Below are 23,370 nucleotides of genomic sequence, written 5' to 3' on the forward strand. Positions count from 1 at the left end.
GTTTGTTGACTTTATGAGGGTCTGAGGTTATTCGGTGGGTCTTGTCCTCACATCAGTGCAAGGTGGCAGTGGGTTCATCTCTCACTCCAGAGAGCTGAGTACGTGAGTGAGGTGACATCTTTCAGATGTGACCTTAACTGAGCCCCAGACCACCCTCACCTGCAGTTTAATGTTAGTAAGACGCCGTTTCAAAGAGGAGCAGTTCCTTGGCCCTGAAACCTGAGCCAATATTTATTCTTTAGCTCCTACCAAAGAACATAGCTGTTCTTCTTCCCCCACCCTCCCCACAGTAGATGGTGCCTGACCTACTGAGTGTCTCCACCATTTTGAGTGTGCTGTCCAAGATGTCCAGCATCTTGTGTCTTCCCCTTAGCACATTGCTGCCTGTGAGAGCTGTTGTATTCCTACATCACAACTTTGTGCTAGTGTAATTAATTTGCTTTGAAACGGATTGGGATATCCCGAGGAGTGAAAAACATCAGATAGGTGCAGCTTTATAGATCTTTGGAACACATCACTAATTGAGCTATATGCTGGAAAATATGAAGAGATTTGTCATTTATTTGTCAATTTCTTCTCTCTGCTCCCATAGATGGAAACGCTCTTCTCCCAATACCCATGGGTTCAATCATGGCCCATTTAAGGAGCCAGAGGAGGGTTATGGAAATGATCCCAGGAATGAAGAGGAGTGTTTGATGGCTCTGAGCCTGTACTTGCTGCAGTTTAGAAGAATGAGGGGGCGTTCTCACTGAAACATACTAAATACTGAAAGGCCATAATAGAGTGGATGTGGAGAGTATGTTTCCAATTGTGAGGCAGTCTCGGACCAGAAGGCACAGCCTCAGAATAGAAAGATTTAGAACAGAGATGAAGTGGATTTCTTTCAGCCAGAGGGTGGTGAATCTTAAATTCACTGCCACAGAGAGGTGTGGAGGACAAGTCATCGGGTATATTTAAAGCAGAGGCTGGTAGGTTCTTGATTAGCGAGGATGTCAAAGGTCACAGGGAGAAGGCGGGAGAATGGGGTTGAGTGGGAAAATCCATGATCAAATGGTGTAGCAGACTTGATGGACCAAATGGCCTTACTCTGCAAACACGAGGAAATCTGCAGATGCTGGAATTTCAAGCAACACACATAAAAATTGCTGGTGAATGCAGCAGGCCAGGCAGCATCTATTGGAAGAGGTACAGTCGACGTTTCGGGCCGAGACCCTCCGTCAGGACTAACTGAAAGAAGAGCTAGTAAGAGATTTGAAAGTGGGAGGGGGAGGGGGAGAGCCGAAATGATAGGAGAAGACATGAGGGAGAGGGGTGGAGCCAAGAGCTGGGCAGGTGATTGGCAAAAGGGATATGAGAGGATCATGGGACAGGAGGCCCAGGGAGAAGGAAAGGGGGTGGGGGGGAGCCCAGAGGATGGGCAAGAGGTATAATGAGAGGCTGTCCAAACTTAGTTAACCTTATCCATTCTCATATGGGTAACCTTTCTGACTATTTTTGTGCTTCTTCTTTGCTTACGGTTGCTAGTCTGAAGCAACTGTCTAATTGTAAAATATTAAGGGATAAACCCTGTGAAATCTCTATTACCTAGCACAGACAAGAAGCAAACAACAGTGTGTCGGTGACCCAGATAATTGTTTCCGTTTTAGTAACATTGACTACATCAGCAACTCATAAGGACGGCTTCACCAACACCAGATTACCACGATAATCCTGACCTCATCCTCTTGAAATATTCCCCTGCCATTCACCCACTCCTTGCGACTTAATCTTTTCTTGACACTGGAACGTGTGGCCATACTTGCAGGCTGTCCCCAGCACATTCTCAGGTTTGTGAATTGTTAATGCAAATGACAGATTTCTCTGTATTTTCCAATGAGTACATTTCACCAAGAGGTTGAACAAACTTGGTTGTTTTCTCTTGGGGCAGCAGAGGCCGAGGGGAGATCTGATACAGGTTTACAAGATTATGAGAGGCACAGTCAGAGTAAACTGGTTGTATCATTTTCCCAGGGTTGAAATGTCTAATACCAGAGGGCATGCACTGAAGGTGAGAGGGGGTAATTTCAAAGGAGACATGTGAGGGACAAGTTTTATTTTAGAGAGAGTGGTGTGTGCCTGGAATGTGCTACCTGGGGTGGTAGTAGTGGCAGATACAGTCCGGACTTTTAATAGACATGGAACTGTGAGAAGAATGGAAGGATATGGACATTGTGTATACAGAAGAGATTAGCTTAGTTGGTTATTAGGTGACTAATTTAATTGGTTCGGCACACCATTGTGGGTCCAAGGGCCTGTTCTATGTTCTATGATAAAGAATCGTGATTCTTATTGATGAAGAGTCTTTGACCTGAAGTGTTAACTTGTGTTTCATTCTCCACAGATGCTGCCTGACCTGCTGAGTGTTCCCAGTGTTTTCTGCTTTTGTATTTTTTGCAGGATAGATGTTTTATTTCAGTTTGCTTATTTAGGGATAGGGCGCAGAACACACCCTTCCGGCCCAACGAGCCTCACCACTCGCAACCCACCTATTTAACTCCAATCTAATCACAGGACAATTTACAGTGACCAATAAACCTATCAACAGGGACGTCTTTGGATTGTGGGAGGAAACTGGAGCAACCGGAGGAAACCATGTGCCCATGGGTAAAGCATATGGGCATCATTACAGAGACGCCAGAATTGAACTCTGAAATCCGATGCCCCGGGCTGTAGCTCTGCACTGACTGCTGCGGTACCGCGTGGCACCCTAAACGTTGACGAGCTATCATTAAAACCCCTCTTCTCTTTAACTGCTGCTGTCCAATTTGAGCGTCAAGTTCACCCGTTGACAGTTGGAGAGAGCGGCTTCCACTCCCCGATCCAGGAGCAGAGAGAAACGTACCGCAAAATAAATTCCAAATTCCTTCATATCTTCCTAAATTAATTAGCACCTTCTATGCCGCTGGCTCCATTGGAATCAACCCACAAAGGAACACCATGCCTCATTAAACCCAACATTTTTACACCTTTGCTTAATTAACCTTTAACACTTATCTATAAATAGAGCACAGTGTGAGGCCCTGTGGGATATGATCTTCTTGCCAGATGTCAGACTGGCCATAACTCACTAATTTTACATTCCTCTCCTTCTCCTTTTCCATTGACAAACTTCGCCCGTGTCCGAGCCTGATTAGCGGCTACTAATCTGTCCAAGGGGTAGCCCTGTAGCCATACATATTAATTCTGTTTTGATGCCCTTCTTCTGAAGTGAAACCTAAGTTTATTGTCACATGCACGTGTAGGCATAGGTGCAATGTAAAGCTCACTTGCAGCAGCATCGCTGTCACATAGCATAGGAATCACAGAGCTAGAGAATACGCATTAAAGGGAGAAGGGAGAAAAGCTCTAAGGGAATGTGTGCGGCGAGCTCTCTTACAGGGGTCGTGGTTTAATTTGGCATTGTGCTCTGTACAAACATTGTGATTGAAGGGCAAGAATCGTCATTGCTGGCTAGAAGTTGCAGAGCCGTAGAGAGGTACAGAAACAGGCTCTTCAGCCTATCAATTCCATGTGGACCATCAACCGGCCATTTACACAAATCTCAGATCGATTTCTTTTTTAAAAAAAATTTATTTTAGAGATCCAGCATGGTAACAGGCCCTTCAGGCCCAACAACCAATGCCACCCAATTACACCCATGTGACCAACTAACCTACTAACTCGCACGCCTTTGGGACGTGGGGGGAAACCGCGCCACCCGGAGATCCACGCAGTCACGGGGAGAACTTACAAACATGAGTGGGAATTGAAACATGATAAAAAGGTTCAATTATTGTTCAGACCAAGCACGAGAGTGGGGAAGAAATGTGATGTTAGTGACTTTGCCATGGAATCCCTCAACCATCAGACTCTTTAACCAAAGGTGATAACTTCACTCGCCCAGTCACTGAAATGTTCCCACAACCTATGGACTCATTTTCAAGGACTCTTCATCTCATGTTCTCAATATTTATTGCTTATTTATTTATTTATTATTACTATTTTTTGCTTTTTGCATTTGCACACCGTGTTGTCTTATGCACACTGATTGAACACCCAATTTGATTCTATTATGGTTATCACTCTGTTATAGATTTATTAAGTATGTCCACAAGAAAATGAATCTCAGGGTTGTATGTAGTGACATATATATACTTTGATAACAAATTCACTTTTAATTTTGAGCTTTCAATGATTATTGATGCCAGAGTGGTTTGAGTATCTCAAAAATTGCTGATCTCCTGGGATTTTTTTTTATTTCCCAAACATGAGAAAATCTGCAGATGATGGAAATCCAAAACTACACACACACACACACACACACACACACACACACACACACACACACAGAGTGCTGGAGGAACTCAGCAGGCGAGGCAGCATCTAAGGAAAAGAGTAAACAGTCAACGTTTCTGCCTGAGACTCTTCATCAGGTCTGGAAAAAAAAGCGGAGAAATCCAAGTAGTAAGATAAATAGGAGGAGGGGAGGAAGAAGTACAAGGCGGCAGGTGATAGGGAAAACTGGGAGAAAGGGAATATGCCCAGCAATTCCCCAATGTAATCACAGGACAATTTACAATGACTAATTTACCTACCAATTGGCAGGTCTTTGGACTGTGGGAGGAAACCAAAGCACCTTGAGGAAACCCACGCAGTGAGCTTTAAGAACCGCCCGTGTGTAGAGGTGTGTTGGAATCAGGCGTGGGAGGAGAGGTAGACAATGGGTGGAGGAAAGTGGAAAGAATGAAGTGGGATTTGTGTAGCCTCAGTATAAGTGGGACCTTGACAGCTGGTGTAAACTCAATGGCTTTGCTTCACTTCATCAGATCCAGTGGAAGCCTATGAAAGACGTTGATAGGGCAGGTACGCTTATCTGGCAGAGCTGGTGCCTAGAGGGTAAAGTGATTGATAACTCACCTACTAAGAATTTCAGTAAGTTCTTTACTTACTCATTATAGAGTAGGAAGAACGTGGAAGTTTTAGAAAAGAAGTTCACATGAATACTCCCTGAATGACTTTGAATGAGCTAGGGCTTCTCTCTTTGGGGTGAAGCAGGGTGAGAGGCAACTTGCTGGAGATACACAAGATGACTAGACTGAGATCCAGCACCTTTTCCCCAGAGAAGCAATGGTTAATACAGGAGGGCATAATTTTAAGATGATTGGAGGACAGCACGAGGATGACTGAGGCAGTTGTTTTTACATTGAGCTTGGTAAATGCATGGACTGGATGGGGTGGATGCCAATTCATTAGGGACATTTAAGAGACCCTTTGATAGCCATGTGCATGAAAGAGAATTGGAGGGCTATATGGGAGGGAAGGCCTAGATTGATCTTGGAGTAGGTTACAAGGTCAATACGATATCAGGGGTGAAGGGTTTGTACTGTGCTGCAGTGTTCTATGTTCTCCTGACTGGAGCTATTGGTACATAGAGTGCTCGAGGCAAAAGTCATTAATATATTAAGGGAAAGTGAGATGCACGAGGGAAAAGGGATGGAAGGAAATGTGGCTGGTGAGATAATGTGGGTATGTACAGAGCAGAAACACACTGACAAACACAATCTGCTGTGATGCTAAGTAACACACACAACGTTGGTGGAACTCAGCAGGTAAGGCAGCATCTATGGAGGGGAATAAAGAGTTGTTGTTTCAGGCTGTGACACCCCCCCGCCCCCCGCCACAACCGCATCAGGATTGGAAAGGAAGGAGAAAGAAGTGGGTAGAGGAAAGAATACAAGCTGGAAAGTGATGGGTGAAGTCAGGTGGTGGGGGGAGGGAGGTGGGAAGGACTGCTATAATGCTGTTAGTTTCTACACAAACCTGACTCGACTGCCCAAACACACACTTGCTCCTACTCTTACTTTGCGGTTGGAGATTGGGTGAAAGGAACCTTGAAGTACACAAAAGGTGCCGAAGGAACTCAGCAGGTCAGGCAGTTTCTGCGGAGGGAAACAGATCATCAATTTTTTTGGGCCCAGACCCTTCACCTGGAACCTCTCTGTTGCCAACAATTAATTGACAATTTAGAACCCATTCTAAAGCTGTTAAGCTAAAATAAAAGGGAAGTCAAATTCAGTAGGACATCTTACAGGCTACTCTACCACAGCAGAGTACTGCTGCCTCACACCTACAATGGATTTGTTCCCGACCTCGGGTGCTGGGTATAAAGATTAGAGTGTAAAGATAGAAGTAAAAGATCAGTTTTATTTGTCAAATGTACATTGAAACATACAGTGAAAGGCTTTGTTTGCGTCAAATCAAAGCGGTGAGGATTGTGCTAGGGAGAACACTTCCAATGCCAACACTGCATGCCCACAATTTACCAACCCTAACTGACGCCTTTGCACTGTGGGAGGAAACCGGAGCGCCCGGAGGAATCCCATGCGGTCACGGGGAGAACGTACAAACTCCTTACGGGACAGTGGTGGGAATCGACACCTGAATGAAAGAAAAATGGGGGTGGGGGGAGTTATGGCGGAGGGAAGGTGAGTGGTGGTTTAAGGAGCTCTGGTGTGTGGGGAAGGGATAGGATGTCCTGCTTCTGCACCGTGAGACTCCGTGACTCCTTCGTTCTTTGGAGTCTGGAGTCTGGAAGAATGACGGGTTCTTGAACTGATTCACATAACATTCTGGTGTCAGCCTCAGAATTCGCTCAGTCTTGGTGGCAAGTAGTGATATTTATTGAACAGTACTACTGTATAGTACAGGCCTTTTGGCTCATGATGTTGTGCTAACATTTTAATCTACTCCCACACAGCCCTTCATTCTCATTTCATTCACACGCCGATCTCAGAGTCTCTTAAGTGACCTTAATATATCTGCCTCTACCGCCACCCCTGACAGTGCATTCCACACACCCACCACACTGAGTAATTGAAAAATAACTACCTCTGATCTCCTCTCTTATCAGATTCTTCTTCTTCAGCCCTTTACCTTTTCCACCCATCACCTGCCAGCTCCTCACTCCAGCCCCTCTCTCCCACCTTGCTCATCCCCCGGCTTCACCGAGTGGCAGCCTGCACTCCTTCCCTCCCTGCCCCCACCTTCTTATCCTGGCTTCTTCCTCCTCCCTTTCCAGTCCTGGTGAAGGGTCTCAACCTGAAACGTTGACTGTTTATTCCTCTCCATAGAAGCTGTCTGACCTGCTGAGTTGCTCCAGCATTTTGTGTGTCAACTCTGGATTTCCGGCATCTGCAGGAACTCTTGTGTTTCTGATGTTTCTGCACACCCCCCCCCCACCATACTTTCCTCCAATCATCTTAAAATTATCCCCCCTCGTATTAGCCACTTCCACCCTGGTGCCATCTGTGTTGAGCGTGCGTCTTCGTGCGATCAGAGGCACGAGGGATTCTGCAGCTGTTGGAAATCCCAAGACCACACACAAACGCTGGATGAACCCAGCATGCAGAGGGAAATACTCACTTCATGTTTAATATATCACTGGTAGCCTTGGTGGCTCGTGTGCAAATTTCTTTCTTAGTAACTGATTTGATCATGCAATCGCCACTGCCGGTCACACAATAAAGTGACGGAGAGCTGGGTATTCAGAAAAGCTCACGACACACATGGGCTTTAGTTGGTGCCAAAGCTGATGCTGAGATGTTCTCACTTGTGGGAGCTCCTTAAATGAGGGGACACGGAGCCATTTAAAGCTATCCCCTTCTCGCAGACGATAGTTAACATCTGGAACTCTGTGCCATGGAGGCAAGCCCATTGTAAGTGTCTAAACTGCAGGTAGATAACTTTGAAAAATTAGGTCCATGGGAATCTGGTACAGAGACGACCTGGAGTAATCAGCCATGATCAAACTGGATGGAAGCAGAGGCCAGAGGGGCTGAAAGGCCTACCCCCACTCCTATTTTCTCCTGTTCTCGTTCACCCTGGCTAAATGTTTGGCGTAGTGGTAGCTGGCTTGTGGAGGTGTGATGATTCTCCGCAAGCCAACTGTCAGCACATCAAGCATATACCTTCCAGCAAATAAATCTTGTTGCCTCCTGGGATTTTTTTTTTGAAGTGAAGGAGGATGAGAGAATTAGTGATAGAAGTTCACAAGCTGATAAGAGGCATAGATAAGAGTGGACAGCCAGTGCTTTTTCCCGGGGTGGCAATAACCTATACGAGAGGACATATTTTCAAGGTGATTGCAAGAAAGTATAGGGGGGAGATGTCAGAACAATTTGTGTTTTGTTTCTTTTTTTTCCACACAGAGTGGTGAATGCATGTAATGCTCTGCCAGGCACGGTGGTGGAGGATGTTAGGCTGGTCTTGGAGTTGGTTAAAAGGTCAGCACAACATCATGGACCAAAAGGACTGAACTGTGGGGTACTGTTCTACGTCTAATGCATCTGAAACAAGCGGGTCTCTACTGCATCCTGATCGGAGCAGGATTAATGAGCCAACATCAGATCTTTACTTGGGCCAACAAGACTCTGCAGCAGGCTTATCCCCCTCGGGGTGGGCGAGACCAGAACTCGGGGCCACAGGTTCAGGGTGAAAGGTGAAATGTTGACGGGGATCTTCTTCATTCAGAGGGTGGTGTGTGTGTGTGTGGAACAAGCTGCCAGCAGAGATGGCAGCTGCAGGTTCAACTGCAACATTTAAGCAAATTTTGGACAGGTGCATCCCGGAAACGGTCTGGGTGCAGGTAGATGGGACGAGGCATGGACTAGATGGGCCAAAGGGCCTGGTTTGGTGTAATACGCTATGATCAACTCATAGACAGCCAAGGACTCCTATACTGGTCCTCCCAGGTTACAAACACTCGACTTATGCACAATCCGGACAAACGGGCGAGAGTCTGGCAGGTCAGTGGGTTGAATCTGCTGGCTGCTGAAAAACTGCAGGTAGCATCTGCTGTGTGGGAACTGTATCGCTGCGTTGTGCAGAGAAATCTGACTCAATTTTAAATTAAATGCTCTCCATCAGCCACAGGTTTCCCTTGGTTGGCTTGTGTTTTTATTTAGATATATTTATTGCCAGGAGGCCACATTCCTGACTCATGGACAGTCCGGGGCACAGACAGTTCTCAGGAATAGCATCCTTTCGTAACCCAGGGCTGAGCTGCAGCTCAGAAACAGGTCCTCTGGTACACTAACCCTATACTAATCCACCTTTTTCCAACTCTCCCCACGTCCTCATCAGCTTCCCCCCCCCCCCCCCCCAAGGCTCATCTGCACACCAGCCAAGGGGGTTCCGGTGCAAATGCTCCTGTTTACATCAACAGTGTTGGGGTTGAGAGCTTCAGGTTCCTCGGTGTGAACATTACCAGTAGCGTATCCTAGTCCGATCACATCCAAGGAAGCTCTGGTGAGACAGAGGCCCTAGGTTACTGGGGGAATGGGACGGATAACGGGCCGGGTAGGGGAGGAGGGGGGTGAGGGTGAGTGACTGTGGCAGGTGGTCATGGCCGACAGGTTGAAGACAATGAGAAAACAGAGGCAGATAAAGCTAGGTGTGAGCAGGGAGCTGGTGGGGAGGGTGAAAGGGGGTCCCCTACAGCCTGCCTGAGACGACAAAAATGAAAGACAGAGAAAGGCAATAAATGTCGTACGCAGCTTTGTACACGATCGATACACCTGCACGCGGTTTCTAAAATTAGTGAACAGCTGGGTAAGAATGGTGGGGTGCAAACAGGCCAGCGGGAACCAGAGCCACTTCCTGCCCGCGACGCATCCGGTTGTTTGGCACGTTTCCACAGGGAACTTCTTTGCAACAAAAAGGTGAAAGCAAAGCGTGGATAATCAGAGTCTGATTAGTACCACCCAACAACTTTCCGTAAACTCATCCGATTTTTACTTTCAGCTGGCAAGAGATGCAAATGCTGGAATCCAGAGCCACAAACCATCTGCTGGAGGAACTCAAAAGTTCAAAGTAAATTTATTATCGAAGTACATGCAGGTCACCGTAACACAAGCCGGAGATTCGTTTCCTTGCAGGAATATAAGAGAATTTGTGAAAGACTAAATTACACAGATTGACAAACAACCAGTGTGCAAAAGAAAACAAAATGAGCAAATCATAAATAGAAGTAAATAAATAATACTGAGTTGTACCTGGAGATCAGTAGGTCAATGAGTGGCAGAGGAATTTTCAACTTTTCGGGTCAAAACCCTGCCAGAATCTCAATGCAGGGTTTCAACCCAAAACCTCGACAGGTCCTTCCTCCCGATAGATGCTGATCTCCCCCAGCAGATCATTTATTATTATTACTTCCACAAACTGAGACAGTTCCACAGCAATCTCCCCACTCAAATTATGATTAAAAAAACCCCTGGGTAGAATCGCTCAGGGAAGAGAAAAAGAGAGAGATCTGACCTGTCACTCTGTCGTTGAGGAAGGGTAAGATCTATCTGTGACAGACATCATGACTGCCAGTTTCTCAATTGATGGGGTCCTCCATTAGTCACCATCTCTGTTGAATCCCTCTGCAACAACATCCATAATGAGCCGATGCTGGTTATCGAAAGGTTGTCCTTAAGAAACACGGAACAGAGATAATATGTTACCAGCCCCTGACAGACTTTCTCCTGTACACACTAAGTAACACTGTTCCCAGATTACTTCAGCTTCTTTTCTCTTGTCCTCACCTTAGCAACGTATCATTGCCCCAATCACTAGCCCCAGAGGGGAACGTCATAGCCACACAGCAGTGTGACAAAATGGACTCTCGATTTCACAATGTACCTCATTGTGATCTTGCGCCTTATTGTCTACTGGCACGGCACTTCCTCTTTGGCTGTCGCACTTTATTCTGCATTGTTAACACAAGAGGTGTTGGAAATCCAGAGCCACGCACACAAAGTGCTGGAGGAACTCAGCAGGACGGGCAGCATCTACGGAGGGGAGTAAACAGACGGCCAAGACGCTTCAACGAGCCTGCAAGGGAAGGGGGAAAGAAGCCAGAATAAGGTGGTGGGGGCAGGGGAAGAGTACAAGCATCCTGCATGATCATTTTACCGTAATGCACTGTGCAATGATCTGATCTGTATGAACAGTGAGCAAGACAAGCTTCTCCCTGTACACGTGACAGTAATAAACCAATTCCATCGGCTTCTGAACCGGTGTGGATAACTTCACTCAACTCAGCACTGAACCCTACAGACTCACTCTCAAGGACTCTCCAACTCATGTTCTCTGTATTATTTATTTATTGCACAAATTGTTCTCTTTTGCACATCGGTTGCTTGACAAGTCTTTACGTATAGCTTTTCATAAATTCTATCATTTCTTTATTTTCCTATAAAAGCCTGAAAGAAAATGAAAGAAAATGTACTGGTTGGGCACAGGAGTACATTCAGCCAGAGACTCATTCCACCGAGATGCAACACAGAGCGTCATAGGAAGCCATTCCTGCCTGTGGCCATCAAACTTTACAACTCCTCCCTTGGAGGGTCAGCCGTCCTGAGCCAATAGGCTGGTCCTGGACTTATTTCATAATTTACTGGCATAATTTACATATTACTATTTAACTATTTATGGTTCTATTACTATTTAATTATTTATGGTGCAACTGTAACAAAACCAATTTCCCCCGGGATCAGTAAAGTATGACTATGACTCAGGGAAGAAAATGACTTTGAGAGATGAGGAAGAATTTCTTTCGCCAGAGGGTGCTGAACCTGTGGAATTCATTACCACAGACAGCTGTGGAGGCCAAGTCCTTGGGTGTCTTTAAAGCAGAGGTTGATTGGTTCTTGATTAGTAAGGACTTCAAAAGGTTACAGGGAGAAGGCAGGAGAATGGGGTTGAGAAGGATAATAAGTCAGCCATGAGGGAACAACAGAGCAGACTTGACAGAACAGCAGAGCAGACTTGACAGGACGAATGGCCTTATTATATGCTTTTATGTATTACGGGCATCAGGTCAAACCAGAAACATCAAGGACGGTGGATGACATCATCTGCCCTTGGTCCCAGCAATCAGGCTGAGTGGCTCATATTTTACATTAATCAAGCAGCACCTGACACATTACACCTTCATCGAACTTTAACTAGTTTTTGCTACTGGACTTCTGGTGCTCTACGCTACATGATCTACACAACAGTGGAAAAGGACTACTGAGTATGCCCCGACAAAAAGTCTCCGCTTGAAAGTAGGAAATTGGTACTGGAGGAAATAGAGCTCTCTTTGAAATTGAAAGTAAGGCCCAAGTAAATTTATTATGAAAGTACCTACATATCACCATATACTACCTTGACATTCATTTCTTGCAGGCATCTACAGAAAAATAATGAAATACGATAGCATTTTGAAAACTGAAAATAAACAAAGATTGACAAACAACCAATGTGCAAAAGACACTGTGCATTACATGGAACTATAAGCATACTCTTTGCAATACTGAGAGATGAACTCAGTGTCCACTTTATCAGGTAAACCTGCTCATTAGTGCAAATATCTAATCAGCCAATCATGTGGCAGCATCTCAATGCATAAGAGCATGCAGACATGGTCAAGAGGTTCAGTTGTTGTTCAGACCAACGCCCGAATGCGAAGGAAAATGTGATCCGAGTGTCTTTGACTGTGGAATGATTATTGGTGCCAGACAGGGAGGTTTGAGCGGCCTGAAAACTGGTGATCTCCCGGGATTTTCACGCAGAACAGTCTCTCGAGTTTAGAGGGAATGGTGCGCGAAACAAGGATTGTATCCAGTGAGCGGCAGTCCTGTGGGTGATAGTACCTTGTCACTGAGAGAGAGCAGAGGCTCAAAGCAACAGTAACTCAAATGACCACACATTACAACGGTGGAGTGCAGAAGGGCATCTCTGAACGCACAACATGTTGAACCTTGAAGTGGACGGGCAGAAGACCACAAGCATATACTCAGCGGCCTCTTTATTTTAGGTACTTTATAAGTGACGCTGCAGACCGTAACATCGAACCAGTGGGCTGTCGGCCTCCCCTCTCACAGTGGCAGGAGGGATATCACTCTCGCCCTCGTTAGTGAGAGAGAGAGCCTATTGAGATGTTGGGGTTTTGGAATGAATACTAGTCCTTGATGGACTATAGATCATGGTCTTTGGGGACTTGGTGAGTGGTGGTGGGGGCTGATGCTTTCTGCTGGGACAAGCGGAGGGTGGGTTGATGCTTTGCTTGCACATGGGAGGGGAAGGAAGGAGGTCTTCGGGGTTCTAATATTTTTCTGTTGTTAATTCTTTGTTTTTTTTTGTTTTATGGATGTCGATAAAGAGCAAGGATTTCAGATTGTATACTGTATCCATTCTCTGACATTAAATTGGACCATTTGAACTGAGGATACATAATACAGTGGCCACTGACTGTATATGCTTCTACTAGTTCAAAACAACTCTAGTTAGAATTTACTGCAATACTTGTAACAAATTTAAGCTATTGTTATTGTAAAATGAGCAAAATGGAGCTATCACTGATACAGTAGATGAAAATTACAATCATTCTGGAAGTCTTACAAATACTGATGTCTTTAAAAATCAAAACCAGCTGCAAGGCTTAATCAGAAATTTACCTTAGGAGTTGAAATATACATTTTGCATTATGTGGTGGAACTGTGTGGTCTTTATAGAGCAGTGCATTATCCAAACTGTCTTGAGCAATGTCACAGGAGACCTGCCAGCACAACATACAGAAATAGTATAGTTTCACATTATATACGAAAATAGCACAGTTTCACACAATGTAATAACAGAGTACTGTCCTTTATTTAATCCTCTCTTTGCTCTCCTGTTTGAGGTAATGATGCATGGGTGACCAGTGCTGAGCAGTAAAAACCGCAATCAAACCAAAACCTGCCCTTCGCCCAACAGTGACATAAGCACAATTTTCACACTCACTGTGATTAAGAATGGGAGCACTGCCCTATTGCCCTGGCTGGATCAGGGCTGTGAAAGCCCAATTGTATTGTTTCAAACACCAGCCTAAATACCAGCCAGTACCTCAATACAATATTAAAATAGCATGTTATTTCCTTTACATCATTCAGAAACAATGCTTCACTCTCTTATTCATTTAATAGACATGCACAGTATTTCAAAGTACAACAGCTGCATAATGACATTCTAGGGGACTAACAATTCCCTTATTGTACAGGTGACACAACATAGACATTTAAAGAAAAATGGTATTTGATCAATTTAATTTAAACACAAGACAACTGATCATAATCAAATAATTCAGATGGTTGCAACTTCAGGGTTCGTCCACGCAGGGGACAGCAACGAGACAATGCAACGAGAATCCACCTTTACGTGTCACGGCTCATTCACACATTTAGCTCTGAGACAGCGCTTAGCTGTGAATCCAACCCCTCCCTCGCAACAGATCACAATAGACACCTTGCCCTTGGAAGACACAATAACACCATCCATAGTCTGGGTGGGGAACATTTCTTTAAGAGGTCCACTTTACAACAGTCACTGTACCAAGATTCACAGTTCAGCAACTACAATAAAGACACACTCTTCAATCTTCAATTCTCCAAAATTAATTTCTATGCACCTGAAACTTTACAGCCAAGAAATGTAAGTGCAGCTCAGTGCAATGTCACTGTACAATGAAAACCACTTCAATGCCAATATGCACTTTTTCATTCAAGACAATCAAATCCCACTTTTGTTTTGCAATGGGATAAACCACATACAGGGCTTTGGAGGAAGATGGGTTTTTGCACCTGAAATCCCTCAGGCTGCACTCTCTCCTTGTTGGGTCCCTGCACTCAGAGCCTGCTGAATGTTGCTGGAAACTGCAGACCCTGCTACAATCTCAGTGCTGCTCCATTGCAATCCCAGCCAAGTGGCATCCATTACTGGCTGGGAAATCCCAGGCTCAGCCCCAACGCGCTGGGGCGGACGTACCGCCCACCGACGTGTCCTATTGGGCGCGCGTCCGTCCGTCGGGCCAGGAGCCCGCCTCTCCACCCCGTCCATTGGCCGGTAGCGAGAGAGTGGCCGGGGTCCCAAGGGGAGGACCGCCGGCTGGGATTGGCCGGGCTGGCTGCCAGTCACGCGTCCGGGCCCTGTGTTTCCGTTCTGCACGGAATGACAGCGATGGTGGCTGGGGTGCAAGAGGGGAGGGGAGGGTCATAAATTCAGAGAACAGTGGGACCTTAGAATGGGATGCACAGTGCGGGAGGGGGCCTGGTTTCACACAGTGGGATGTATTGGGGGGAAACCATACAGCTGAAGGAACAAGATAGCATACAGTAGGGTACTCAGGAGGGAATCACACAAGGGGGGAACCAACGTGGGTGCAAAAAGTGGGGTGCACGAAGAGGGAGCAATAAAGTGGGGTGCACAAAGAGGGAGCAATAAATGAGGTGCATAAGGGGGCACAATGTAGGGTGTAGAAGGGAAGATCACAAAGCAACAAGGGTAAATACAAAGTAGGGTGCAAGGTTGGGATGTAAGGCAGGAAAGGCTCAAGAATCACAAAGGTGGCATGAGTTTGGGGTCAGGGTGGGGCGTGTACAGCGAAGTCTGAGTGAGATCAAAGATTTCAATTTGGTAGCCGAGGCTTGGGTTATGGAGTTGATGGTGGGGTGAGTCTAGAAGGGTTGGGGATGAAGAGGGTGATGGAGAGACTGGGGTGGTTTGTGATATTTCTAATGACATCTTTCTTCAGTGAAAAACCAGCCTGGCCAACCAGTCTCCATCCCCAGCACTGTCAGTCATCCTTTCGCCTTCTCATTGCCTGTTCCTGTAATGAGATGTCCAACACAGTGTACAGCACTGTGGTAGTGGTTTGATGTTATACAGAAAGTAGCATTTAACTTGTATTTGTGCCACGAGGTATGATGCAGAAACAAACCCAATATCAATCTGCATTTACAGCTCTTCTCACCGACTGGAATTGGGAGTCAAGTCAAGCTGAGTTCATTGTCACGTGCACACGCATGGTGAGCTACAGGTACAATGAAAGACCATGTCTGCAGCAACATCACAGGCATGTAGTTTCACACAAAACATGGGATATAAATTATTCAAAAATGTAACACAAGGCATTAGTGCAAGCAATAGCACGATCAGGGACAGCCCCATGGTCATGCAAAAGGTGGACTGTAGTTTTTCTGAGGCAGAATTAGGGTTGTGAAGGTCACTTCAAGAAAGTAGCTGTAGCTGAGCCTGGTGGTTTGGGAGGCAGGCCGCTGTGAGGGGAGGTCCTGACCCAGACAGTGGGGATCTTTGAGGGGAGAAGCTACTTTCTTGAGGCCGTGCCTCATGGCTGTACTTTCAATTGTGGGGAGGGCCATCCTTGGTGGAAGTGGTGGGACGTGGAGGGAAGTATGAAAAAGTGGGAACTAAAGAGATGAAGTTACTGATGGTGGAACTTAAAGGGGTGAGAGAGGGTAAGATTGCTCACTCCTCTGCCACCCTTACATCCTCTCACTTAATGTCCACTCCTTAGAATATAGAACAGTACAGCACAGGAATGGGCCATTTGGCCCGCATTGTTGTGCTGACCCAGCTAAAAAGCAAATCAAAAACACCCAACCTCTAATCGTTCGTACCTACACCATGTCCACATCCCTCCATCTCCCTCACATCCATATGCCTATCCAAACATCTCTCAAAAGCCTCTACCACCACACCAGGTATCCACCACTCCCTGAGTAAAAAGAAAAAATTATCCCTCACATCCCCCTTGAACCTATCCCCTCGCACATTCAATGCATGCCCTCTGGTGTTAGACATTTCAATCCTGGGAGACTGATATTCTCTGTCCACTCTATCTATGTCAATCATAATCTTGTAAACCTCTATCAGACCTCCACTCGGCCTCTGGCACTCCAGAGAAAGCAACACGTTTATCCAGCCTCTCGTGACATCACATGCCCTCTAAGCCAGAGAGCATCTTGATAAACTTTTTCTACACCATCTCCAAAGCCTAAACATCCTTCCTTATAGTGGGGCAACTAGAGCTGTATGCAATACTCCAGATGTGGCCTAACCAGAGTTTTATAAAGTTTTAACATAACCTCCTGACTTTTGAACTCAATGCTTCGACAAGCAAGAATTCCATAAGTTTTCTTAACCACCTGATCAACCTGTGCAACCACTGCCAACAAGCTATGAACTGGGATCCCAAGATCTCTCTGCTCAGCAACACTGTTCAGGATCTTGCCCCTAATAGTGTACTGTCTCCTTGCATTTGCCCTGCCAAGGTGCAACACCTCACATTCATCTGGGTTAAACTCCATCTGCCATTTCTCTGCCCATATCTGCAACTGATCTATATTGTGCTGTATTATTTGTCAGTCTTCTACAATATCTACAGCTCCACCAATCTTGGTGTTATCTTCAAATTTACTAACCCACTCATTTACATTTTCATCCAGGTTATTCATTATCATGACAAACAGCAGAGGTCCCAGCACAGATCCCTGCGGAACCCCAGTAGTTGCAGACCTCCAGCTCGAATGAATCCCTTCAACCACCACTCTGTGTCTTCTATGTGCACACCAATCCTGAACCCAAACCGCCTGTTTGTCGCAGATTCCCTGCGTTTTCTGGATTAGCCTCCAGTGAGGAACTTTGTCAAACGCCTTACTAGAATCCATGTAGACACCATCCACTGCCCTACCCCTCATCAATCTCTCTCCTCACCTTGTCAAGCAACTCAATCAGATTGGTTAGATATGACCTGCCACACACAGGGCCATACTGGCTCTCCCTAATTAGGCCAGGGGTTTCCAAATGCTCATATATCCTATCACTAAGAATTTTCTCCAGCAATTTCCCTACAACTGACGTGAGGCTCACCAAACTATAGTTGTTTCCTTCTTAAATAGAGGTATAACATTAACCACTTGCCAGTCCTCTGGAACCTGGCCCGTGACTAGACAGGACATGGAGGTACGAGTCAAGGGCCCAGCAATCTCATCTCTTGCCTCTTTCAATAACCTGGGGTAAATCCCATCAGACCCTAGGGACTCATCTACCTTAATACTCATTAGGAGACCCAACACTTCCTCCTCCTTGAACTCTAAATGCCCTCATACATTTATACATTCTGCACTGATCTCCAGGTCCTCCATATCCTTTTCCTTGGTAAATACTGAAGTAAAGTACTCATTAAGTCCCTCACTCACATTCTCCATATTCATGCAAATGTTCCCCCCTTTATACTTGAGTGGTCCCACCTTCTCCCTAGTTATCCTTTTCCTCTTGATGCCTTGGGATTCACCTTAATCCTACTTGCCAAGGACTGTTCGTGGCCCCTCCTGGCTTTCCTAATTCCCTTCTTTAGTTCTTTTCTGGATTCCTTATACTCCTCGTGTGCTTTGTTTGATCCTAACTTCCGAAGCTTTACTTACTTTTCCCTTTTCTTCTTGACTAAATTCATCACCTCTCTGGAAATCCAAAGTTCTCTTGTCTTTCCATCCCTGTCCCTCCTTCGAACAGGAACATAACTTTCCTGCACTCTGTGCAGTTGATCTTTAAACACACTCCATGTGTCTGATGTGGACTTGCCATAAAAAATTGTGCTTCTTAGTTCCTGCCTAATGTCCTCGCAATTTGCCCTACTCCCATTTAAAACTCTCCACAACGACCATGCCTATCTTTACCTATAGATATCCTGAAACTTGGGAGTTGTGATCACTGTTCCCTAACTGTTCATTCACTGAAAGGTCAGTTACCTGGCCAGGCTCATTACCCAACACCAGGTCCACTATGGCCCCTCCTCTCGTTGGACGTCTACCTATCGATTTAAAAAAACCTTCCTGGATACACTCTGAACTTCTTACACTAAGAACTAGAAGGGCCGAGATGGCCTGTTTCCGTGCTGTAATTGTTATATGGTTATATTAGGAAAGTTGAAATTCTCCCATGACACCAACCCTATTATTTTTACACATTTCCTTAATCTGATTACATATCCATTCCTCAATGTCCTGGTCTGAAGTACAAATCTATCAGTGTGATTGCACCCTTCCTATTCCTGAGTTCCGCCCAAATGGACTCAGTGTCTGACCCCTCCACCATGTCTCCCCTGAGTACAGCTGTGATATTGGTGCAACTCCCCCCACCTCCTTTACCTCCCCCTCTATCTCTTCTAAAACTTTGAAAACTTTCTGCAGTCTGCTGACATACATCTTCCTTGAAAGCAGTAGACAACACCCCTCCCCATCCTTTCCCTTCCGTCATCGACTCTGCAAAGCCTAATTCCTCAATCTTAGTACAATGAGATCAAACTAAATGTGTCAAATTCATGTTGGTTAGATATTCTAAAACAACATTCCAGTTAGATCAGGGTGTCCTGCCAATCCTGCTCAAAGTTCAAAGTACATACATGTCACCATATTCTACATTGAGATCCATTTTCTTGCAGGCATTCACAGTAGAACAAAGAAATACAATGGAATCAATTAAAAACTACCCACAAACAGACTGACACTCAACCAATGTGCAAAAGACAGACCATGCAAATACAAAAAATAATAATAATGAATCAGTGAATCAGTAATACAGAGAACATGACTTGAAAGTGAGGTGTCTGTCGTTTGTGTTCTCCGATCAGTTCAGTGCTAAGGTGAGTGAAGTTGCCCATTCTGTTCAGGAGTCTGATGGTTGAAGGATAATAACAGTTAGTGAACCTGGTGGTACAAGAATTAAGGCTCCTGTACCTCTTGTCAAATGGCAGCAGTGAGGAGGGAGCATGGTCTGGATAGTGGGATGACCTTGATGATGGATGCTGCTTTCTGGTGGTGGTGCTTCTTGTAGATGTGCTCAATGGTGGGAAGGACTTTGCCTGTGATGGCCTGGGCTGTATCCACCATGTTTTGCAGGCTTGGGCATTGGTGTTTCCATACCAGGCTGTGATGCTACCAGTCAGGATACTCTCCACTGTGCATCAATAAAAGTTTGTTAGAGTTTCAGATAACATGCTGAATCTGAGCAAACTTCTAAGGGAATAGAGAAGTTGTGCAATTTTGCCATGTCATCTCAAATTTTGACAAAATTCTATAGGTGCACAGTACTTCATCCAGACCACCATGACAATGCGGGTCCTCTGCTTGTAATTAATATTTTACAATCACATTTATTTTTAGTCATCCGTTAGTCTTGCAAGACCATGGATCTGCACCTGGAAAGTCTTCAATCTCCAGGGCGCAGGCCTGGGCAAGGTTGTATGGAAGACCAGCAGCTGCCCATGCTGCAAGTCTCCCCTCGCCACGACACCAATGTTGTCCAAGGGAAGGGCATTAGGACCCATACAGCTTGGCACCGGTGTCGTCGCAGAGCAATATATGATTAAGTGCCTTGCTCAAGGACACAACACATTCCCTCGGCTGGGGCTCGAACTCACGACCTTCAGGTTGCTAGTCCAATGCCTTAAACACTTGCCCACACACAATCACATTATTTAGATTATTATATCTGCAGCAGTGTTGGTTGGATATAGCTGGGGCTTGGTTGCTCTTGAAGTTTACACCCTCCACCAGTATGACAATGACTTCCAAGTGTAAGGATGTTGGAGTGTTGTGGTTGCTGCATGGATCGGACTAGCTGCATGATTAAAAGTGAGTTTTATTTGTAACACGTACAGCACATTGAAACATACAGTGAAATGCAGCGTTTTGCTTTCTGAGGATTGTGCCGAGGGCAGTCCACAAGTGTCGCCAAGCTTCCAGCATCAACATAGTGTGCCCACAACCTACTAGCTCCAACCCATGTGTCTGTGGAATGTGGGAGAAAGCTGGAGAATCCAGAGGAAACCAACATAGTCACAGGGAGAGTGTACAAACCCCTCACAGACAGCGGCGGGACTGGAAACCCGATCGCTAATAACCAGCACTGTAAAGCGTAATGCTGACTGCTACGCTTCTGTGCTGCGACAACACATTGCGAGAACAGACTTGGATGAGTTGCTTGTGTAACAGACAATGCAGAAATCATTCTGTGGTGCACCACATACATTATTTCCCATAGAACCATAGAACCATAGAAGCTACAGCACAGAAACAGGCCCTTTGGCCCTTCTTGGCTGTGCCAAACCATTTTCTGCCTAGTCCCAGTGACCTGCACACAGACCATATCCCTCCATACACCTCCCATCCATGCATCTGTCCAATTTATTCTTAAATGTTAAAAAAGAACCCGCATTTACCACCTCGTCTGGCAGCTCATTCCATACTCCCACCACTCTCTGTGTGAAGAAGCCCCCACTAATGTTCCCTTTAAACTTTTCCCCCCTCACCCTTAACCCATGTCCTCTGGTTTTTTTCTCCCCTTGCCTCAGTGGAAAAAGCCTGCTTGCATTCACTCTATCTATACCCATCATAATTTTATATACCTTTATCAAATCTCCCCCCATTCTTCTACGTTCCAGGGAATAAAGTCCTAACCTATTCAACCTTTCTCTGTAACTGAGTTTCTCAAGTCCCGGCAACATCCTTGTAAACCTTCTCTGCACTTTTTCAACCTTATTTATATCTTTCCTGTAATTTGGTGACCAAAACTGAACACAATATTCCAGATTCAGCCTCACCAATGCCTTACACAACCTCATCATAACATTCCAGCTCTTATACTCAATACTTCGATTAATAAAGGCCAATGTACCAAAAGCTCTCTTTACGACCCTATCTACCTGTGACGACACTTTTAGGGAATTTTGTATCTGTATTCCCAGATCCCTCTGTTCCACTGCACTCCTCAGTGCCTTACCATTAACCCTGTATGTTCTACGTTGGTTTGTCCTTCCAACGTGCAATACCTCACACTTGTCAGTATTAATCTCCATCTGTCATTTTTCAGCCCATTTTCCCAGCTGGTCCAAGTCCCTCTGCAGGCTCTGAAAACCTTCCTCACTGTCTACTACACCTCCAATCTTTGTATCATCAGCAAACTTGCTGATCCAATTTACCACATTATCATCCAGATCATTGATATAGATGACAAATAACAATGGACCCAGCACTGATCCCTGTGGCACACCACTAGTCACAGGCCTCCACTCAGAGAAGCAATTCTCTACCACTGCTCTCTGGCTTCTTCCATCAAGCCAATGTCTAATCCAATTTACCATCTCTCCATGTATACATAGCAACTGAATTTTCCTAACTAACCTCCCATGCGGGACCTTGTCAAAGGCCTTACTGAAGTCCATGTAGACAATATCCACTGCCTTCCCTTCATCCACTTTCCTGGTAACCTCCTTGAAAAACTCCAACAGATTGGTCAAACAAGACCTACCACGCACAAAGCCATGTTGACTCTCCCTAATAAGCCCCTGTCTATCCAAATGCTTGTGGATTCTGTCTCTTAGTACTCCCTCCAATAACTTACCTACTACTGACGTTAAACTCTCCGGCCTATAATTTCCCAGATTACTTTTTGATCCTTTTTTAAACAACGGAACAACATGAGCCACTCTCCAATCCTCCGGCACTTCACCCGTAGACAGCGACATTTTAAATATTTCTGCCAGGGCCCCCGCAATTTCAACACTAGTCTCCTTCAAGGTCCGAGGGAACACTCTGTCAGGTCCCGGGGAGTTATCCACTTTAATTTTCCCCAAGACAGCAAGCACCTCCTCCTTTTCAATCTGTACAGTTTCCATGGTCTTACTACTTGATTCCCTCAATTCCATAGATTTCATGCCAGCTTCCTTAGTAAATACAGATGCAAAAAACCTATTTAAGATCTCCCCCATTTCCTTTGGTTCCGCACAAAGCCGACCACTCTGATCTTCAAGAGGACCAATTTTATCCCTTACAATCCTTTTTCTCTTAATATACCTGTAAAAGCTCTTTGGATTATCCTTCACTTTGACTGCCAAGGCAACCTCATGTCTTCTTTTAGCCCTCCTGATTTCTTTCTTAAGTATTTTCTTGCACTTCTTATACTCCTCAAGCACCTGATTTACCCCCTGTTTCCTATACATTTCATACAACTCCCTCTTCTTCTTTATCAGAGTTGCAATATCCCTTGAGAACCAAGGTTCGTTATTCCTGTTCAATTTGCCTTTAATCCTGACAGGAACATACAAACTCTGCACTCTCAAAATTTCCCCTTTGAAGGCTTCCCACCTACCAATCACATCTTTGCCAGAGAACAACCTGTCCCAATCCACGCTTTTTAGATCCTTTCTCATTTCTTCAAATTTGGCCTTCTTCCAGTTCAGAACCTCAACCCTAGGACCAGATCTATCCTGGTCCATGATCAAATTGAAACTAATGGTGTTATGATCACTGGAACCAAAGTGCTCCCCTACACAAACTTCCGTCACTTGCCCTAATTCGTTTCCTAACAGGAGATCCAATATTGCATCCCCTCTAGTTGGTCCCTCTATATATTGATTTAGAAAACTTTCCTGAACACATTTTACAAACTCTAAACCATCTAGACCCCTAACCGTATGGGAGTCCCAATCAA

At 45.3% G+C, this 23,370-nt stretch overlaps 1 protein-coding gene across 7 annotated transcripts in view; it reads right to left on the reverse strand.

The window, feature by feature from the left end:
- Positions 1 to 14,794, reverse strand: part of LOC134339309 (uncharacterized) — a 164,935-nt gene extending 150,141 nt beyond the window's left edge. For 5 of the 7 annotated variants that reach the window (XM_063035701.1, XM_063035696.1, XM_063035700.1 and 2 more), the window contains exons 1-4: positions 14,634 to 14,764; positions 13,503 to 13,603; positions 10,605 to 10,893; positions 10,333 to 10,490 (exon numbers count right to left, since the gene is read on the reverse strand). The gene's annotated coding sequence lies outside the window, so the exon portion shown is untranslated. Of the gene's footprint in view, positions 1 to 10,332; positions 10,491 to 10,604; positions 10,894 to 13,502; positions 13,604 to 14,633 lie in introns of all 7 variants that reach the window. The other 2 variants (XM_063035697.1, XM_063035698.1) reach the window with 2 other exon arrangements.
- Between the last annotated feature and the right edge of the window lie 8,576 nt (positions 14,795 to 23,370).

Source organism: Mobula hypostoma, chromosome 29 (genome assembly GCF_963921235.1).
Source record: "Mobula hypostoma chromosome 29, sMobHyp1.1, whole genome shotgun sequence".
Classification (NCBI taxonomy): domain Eukaryota; kingdom Metazoa; phylum Chordata; class Chondrichthyes; order Myliobatiformes; family Myliobatidae; genus Mobula; species Mobula hypostoma.